Here is a 6,354-nt window from a genome sequence, read left to right as displayed (position 1 = left end):
AGCATGGTTTATCCTCTCCTTATTCCCCATGATCTCTTTATATCTCTCTTTATTCACAGGTACAACTTCTTTATACAATCAGCCATGGATACCACCAGACACCCAAAGTCCCTCTCTCAGTTCCTATGACCTCTTGTAAGGTAAGACAACAAAACCCTACCCTAGGCTTGTTTCTTTGCTGTGTTGGGGTAGTTAGAGCATCTAACATTGATAATTGAGGGAGGAGTTGAGCCCCTTCCTGAGATATTAGACATTAGAACCTTAGAGACAGTATAGCTCTCATTGACTGTGACCTTCAGATACCTTCTGCAGGTATTAGTTACATCCTCTCCTCCTCTAATTTCTTCTTGCTCTTCTCTCTTATTTTCTCCTCTCTCCTCCTCCTCTCCTCTGTGCAACTCCCAGCGCCGTTGATGTCCTGATGTCTTGATAGCATTTGATMAACATGTCCTTGAGAAGTGTAACCCTGCTTGGAAAGAAGGTGAGTCGTAATCATGCCCACACACACCAGGCACAGCTAGGTGCAAGATAAACACCTGAGGCATGAAATTCTCTAACACCTATGGATTTATATGGGCAAATCTGTACAATCCAGGGGGAAATGCCGTGGGTCAGGATTGGAAAAATGCATGGAAGATTTTGCAAACCTACCCAAATAGGAGGGGGAAGGTGTACTATAATAGGGCTAGAAGTAGAGTCATGGATACATGGAGGTTATGTACTCTGTGTTATTATGTTATCATGCAAGGCAACACTGTATCCCTCTAGTATTGTAGTCTGTGTATCTTTGTTAAAATTGAAAGATGTATGATTGTGATTAAATACTGACTGTAGAGCAGAATTTCAGTTATACAACCATAAACCCATTGATATTACAAAGGCTATTTATGCAATATCTGTAAATTTCACTTTATATTCGTTAGTCCAGGGTAAAAAGCATTTCATCATATTCTGTAGTACACAAGGGTATTGAAAGGTGATGTGTAAATATGAACATTATTATCCGCTTTGTCTGTTTTTGGAACCATCGCCATATATAAAAAAAAAAAAAAAATTGTACTATGTTTTGTGCTGCTACCATGTTGTTGTCATGTTGCGTTGCTACCATGCTATGTCATCAGGTGTTGCTGCCATGCTATGTGGTTGTCTTACGTCTCTCTTTATGTAGTGTTGTGTTGTCTCTCTTGTCGTGATGTGTGTTTTGTCCTATATTTTTATTTAATTTATTTACATTTTTAATCCCCGCCACCGCAGGAGGCCTTTTGGGAGGCCGTCATTGTATATAAGAATTTGTTCTTAACTGACTTGCCTTGTTAAATAAAGGTTACATTTAAAAAAAAAAAATTATAACACACCTCTGCCTGTGTCTAGACATCTGAATCCAACACTACCTGTGTCTAGACACCTGAATACAACTCTGCCTGTGTCTAGACACCTGAATACAACTCTGCCTGTGTCTAGACACCAACACTGAATACAACTCTTGCCTGTGTCTAGACACCTGAATACAACTCTACCTGTGTCTAGACACCTGAATCCACAACTCTGCTGTGTCTTAGGACACCTGAATACAACTCTGCCTGTGTCTAGACACTGAATACAACCTGCTGTGTCTAGACACCATGAATACAACCTCTGCCTGTGTTAGACACCTGAATAACAACTCTGCTGTGTCTAGACACCTGAATACAACTCTGCCTGTGTCTAGACACCTGAAATACAACTCTGCCTGTGTCTAGACACCTAATACAACTCTGCCTGTGTCTAAACCTGAATACAACTCTGCCGTGTCTAGACACCTGAATACAACTCTGCTGTGTTAGACACGAATACAACTCTGCCTGTGTCTAGACACCTGAATCAGCAACTCTGCCTGTGTCTAGAACCTGAATCACCACTACCTGTGTCTAGACACCTGAATACAACTCTGCCTGTGTCTAGACACCTGAATACCACTCTGCCTGCTGGTCTAGACACCTGAATCTAACTCTGGCCTGCTTCTAGACAACCTGAATCCAACTCTGCCTGTGTTCGAGACACCTGAATCCAACTCTACCTGGTTCTAGACACCTGAATACAACTCTTGCTCTGTCTAGACACCCTGAATACAACTCTGCCTGTGTCTAGACACCGGAATCAACTCTGCCTGCTCTAGACACCTGAATCCAACTCTGCCTTGCTTCTAACACCTGAGACCAACTCTGCCTGCATCTAGACACCTGAATTCCAACTCGTGCTGCGTCTAGACAACCTGAATCGACTCCTGCCTGCGTCTAGACACCTGAACCCAACTCTGCCTGCGTCTAGACACCTGATCCAACTCTGCCTGCGTCTAGACACCTGAACCCAACCTCTGCCTGCGTCTAGACACCTGACCCAACTCTGCCTGCGTCTAGACACCTGAACCCAACTCTGCTGCGTCTAGACACCTGAATCTAACCCTGCCTGCGTCTAGACACCTGAACCCAACTCTGCCTGCGTCTAGACACCTGGAATCAACTCGGGCCTGCGTCTAGACACCTGAACCCAACTCTGCCTGCGTCTAGACACCTGACCCCAACTCTGCCTGCGTTCTAGTACACCTGAAACCCAACTCTGCCTGCGTCTAGGGAAAAAAAAAACCCACCTTGACCCCAACTCTGCCCGCGTCTAGACACCTGAACCCAACTCTGCCTGCGTCTAGACACCTGAATCTAACCCTGCCTGTGTCTAGACACCTGAACCCAACTCTGCCTGCGTCTAGACACCTGAATCCAATTCTGCCTGCGTCTAGACACCTGAAACCAACTCTGCCGGCATCTATACACCTGAACAGGGCAGCTTAGTTTAACTCCGCCAAATAATATTTGCCGCAATTATCACCAAATAGCAAATTCATTCTCATTAGCGCTGACTCTTGCAGATGGTGTAACAGACAGGAGCACCAGACACCTGCCTTTCTCTCTCTCCCACTATTTCTCTCTCTACACTGTGTGCAGGCAGAGAGGAGGAGGTGGAGGTTATGGGGTTGCGGAGAGGAGGGGGGAGTTAGGACGGCAGGGGGTTATTTGGCTTGTTCTTCAGCATAGGCAGGCAGCGCTGTAATTGGGAGACTGTGGAGAGGAGAGCCAGGCCAGCAGGTGATAATACAACCACGGTGGGAGGAGGGGGATTTGGGGGCTGAGGACAGGAGTCCTGGGTGAAGGGGGGTTCCTGGAGCTGCCGCCATCACCCACTACGTCATTGTCTGGGTCGATTCCTTCTCAGGTCCCCCCACCTTTATTCAGCTGCTCAATCTGGTCAAATCCAATTGAGATCCGTCTCAATGGATTCTAAGCCCAGGCCATAAGTGCTGCTCCCTCCCTATTTCCATTTGAATGCAATTCAAACAGTTTCACTTTCAATCTAATCCCGGTGCCTTAGCCTCCCATAATGTGGACCTATTCTCCTCTCCCCCCTGCAGCCCCTCGCCAATGGAAAGATGAACACTCCAGACAGGTGCCACGGCTCTGAATGTAAATTTGGGTTTTAGAAATCAAGACAGTGCCCATTGTCCTCTGAAATTGAGTTAGCACAGCAGCAGAGACCCTCAGATCTGTTTCTTAGAGGTCTTACAGTAGGCTAAGCTTCTGTACTTGAGCCATTTTCACAACCAAACAAGAAAGAAGGTTGGATTGAGTGGTTGAATATGATGACTATGAGAGAGTTTGCGGTGTATTGGTACTCTGGTGAAATAGGTTGTACTGTACGCATCCATAAGTATGTTGTGACTGTCACTTTATACACATTTCTGTCACAAATCAAGAAGGAATGGCATATCATATCCCCACGGACAAAATTTGATGGAATGGTTATCTGTAACTACCGGAGAGGCTGTGATATTAAGTGGTCTACTGTGGGGACTTAGTCATGCGTGCATCCATCCATATAAGTGTGTGTAATGATACAACTGTCACCTTATACACAAAATACCATTGCTCAAGCACCCTGGTGAAGGCTTTTAGAAATAAGCATGTTCTATTCAACTTCCATTGTCCTCAATGAGTGACTTGCACATCCTGTTGCTTTCATAGACATTACTGCTCTCAATGCCCAGGGTTATCTGAATTCCTCATGTCCACACTCTTGGTATAGTAGAAGGGAAATTACCTCACATATATCACAAACCTGCAGCATTAAAAGAACAACATGTGAATCATTCAACTCATACCTAAAATAATACTCTAACCCCATCTCCTGTTTTCTTCAATCATCCTCCTATTCTTCTGATGAGCTGAAAATGTGAGCGATTATTCCTGAATGGGTTACAGGGTGGAGGGTTCCCCGTGACAGAGGACACTTCGGCCGTCCCAGTTAACTACCGCATCAAAAAGCACATGAGCAATCCATCGGGAGAAGTGGTTCCAAGTCTATCTCAGGACCTCTCCATCTATCTCAGGGCCTCTCCTCCCATGCAGCCCAATCAGCGCTTATCACCACATACAAGTCCCCGACCGCAGAGCTTGTTACTGTAACTTGTGGTGAAGGAATGAAGTCATCAACTGGGTAGTGCTGTGCAGTACAGTTAGTTGCATGGCACATTGGAGCCACTGGGCTGTGAGGTACCGGCAGCCAGTCACATTACGAAACAATGCATCTTGTGACCATGTGGTGAAGGCACTTACTGGATACTGCTGTACAGTACAGTGACTTGTGTAAAACACTGAAGCTATTGTACAGATATTGTCAGTCAGTCACATAACACTTTTCAATTATTGAACTGTGCATTGACTGAATTGAAATGAAATTGCCCCCAACCCTGACTGACATTAATGACTTGGGGAAGATGATRATGTTGTCTTGAAGTGGTCTGTAATAGGTTGTAGGTTTAATAGTTTTTTGTTTTTTGTAGAGGTGGTGTGCTCAGCCCAGGCCATTTAGTTTGACCTGCTCATGTTGGGCTTGGATGAGGATTCCTGTACAGTATACAGACCAGTGGTCTGGAATGGTCACAGAGTGGAAAACTGTGATGTGGAAGAAGGAGTGAAATGATTGTAAAGTCCTCCACTTAATCTGAGCTGTTAAAGCATGGATGGTGTGTACACTCCCTTCCCTGGTATGTGTGTGTGTGTGTGTGTGTGTGTGTGTGTGTGTGTGTGTGTGTGTGTGTGTGTGTGTGTGTGTGTGTGTGTGTGTGTGTGTGTGTGTGTGTGTGTGGTGTGTGTGTGTGTGTGTGTGTTGTTGTGTGTGTGTGTGTGTGTGTGTGTGTGTGTGTGTGTGTGTGTGTAATCTTGTGAAACCTCTCTGCTGACCGTGTATAAACCCTGGGTTCTGCTTGTGTTTCTGATCTAAAGAATCCTTTGATCTCTATAGCTTACATCATGTTCCCAATTATTAGATTCTGCATTACAGTCATGTGGACAAATCAGTCTGGATTTACATACTGCATTAAGATTGGATTTCTACTTAACAGACATTGCGTTTCCTTCCAGGATAAGTGTTCAAATGTTTGCAAGTCTTGTGAATATATACTGTCATTCTGTCAAAGGCAGTGTAGAGATGAGCTATAATGGGAACATAATCAGATGGATTAATGTGGTTCGTTTGTCGCATGTACAAAAATAGGCCTACATCTTGACACACAATGTGAGAAGTGAAATATAAGATTGATTTCGTACAAAACCAAGAAATCAGATTGATGAGGATTTCACTTTGGCAACATCAGATGGTAGTGAATGAGATTGTCAGGAGAAAGTGGATTTCATTGCTCTTATTTCATTGCTTCTGTGACTGAGGTTCACAATCCGATTTCTATGAAACAGGTTTATTGAAAGGATTTTAAATGTGAATTGGAGATTTGGAGTAAAACCAATTTAGTGAGTGGTGGTCACCAACCCTTCTGAAGTCAGTCTCAAGCTGTGAATCATTGTACTGAAATTAAATGGAAGTGGGGATGTAAGTGGACAGGAGAAGAATCTTTCGATACTGGTATCGTCACTGATATCGGCACAGCCCTAATTTACCACAACTCGGAACCAAAAGCATCTACAGAGAAATCAACAAATACAAAATCAACATTTAAAATAGACACATAAACAGAGATGAAGATGCAGCACACAGTAAAACCAATAAATAAAAGACAACAAAACAAACATGAAAAACATACTTCATTTTCTAGGGAACGTGATGATTTACTTTCCCTAATCAACTGTGGCGTACAGCAGGTCAGCCACCAGGGGGAGACTCGTCGAGGCCTGGTGACAGACGGAGTAAACATCACGAGGCGATGGCTTCATCTGCTGGACGTGCCAGGTCTCAACGGGCTCTCCGGCCAGGACTAATTGGGGCTGATTGGGGATTGGTGAGTAATCAAGGGCTGATTGCTCACCAGCTGTA

The sequence above is a fragment of the Salvelinus sp. IW2-2015 genome, linkage group LG26 (genome assembly GCF_002910315.2).
Source record: "Salvelinus sp. IW2-2015 linkage group LG26, ASM291031v2, whole genome shotgun sequence".
In the NCBI taxonomy this organism is placed as follows: Eukaryota; Metazoa; Chordata; class Actinopteri; order Salmoniformes; family Salmonidae; genus Salvelinus; species Salvelinus sp. IW2-2015.
The sequence above is the reverse complement of the archived record's forward strand: the minus strand, read 5'-3'. Positions refer to the sequence as shown.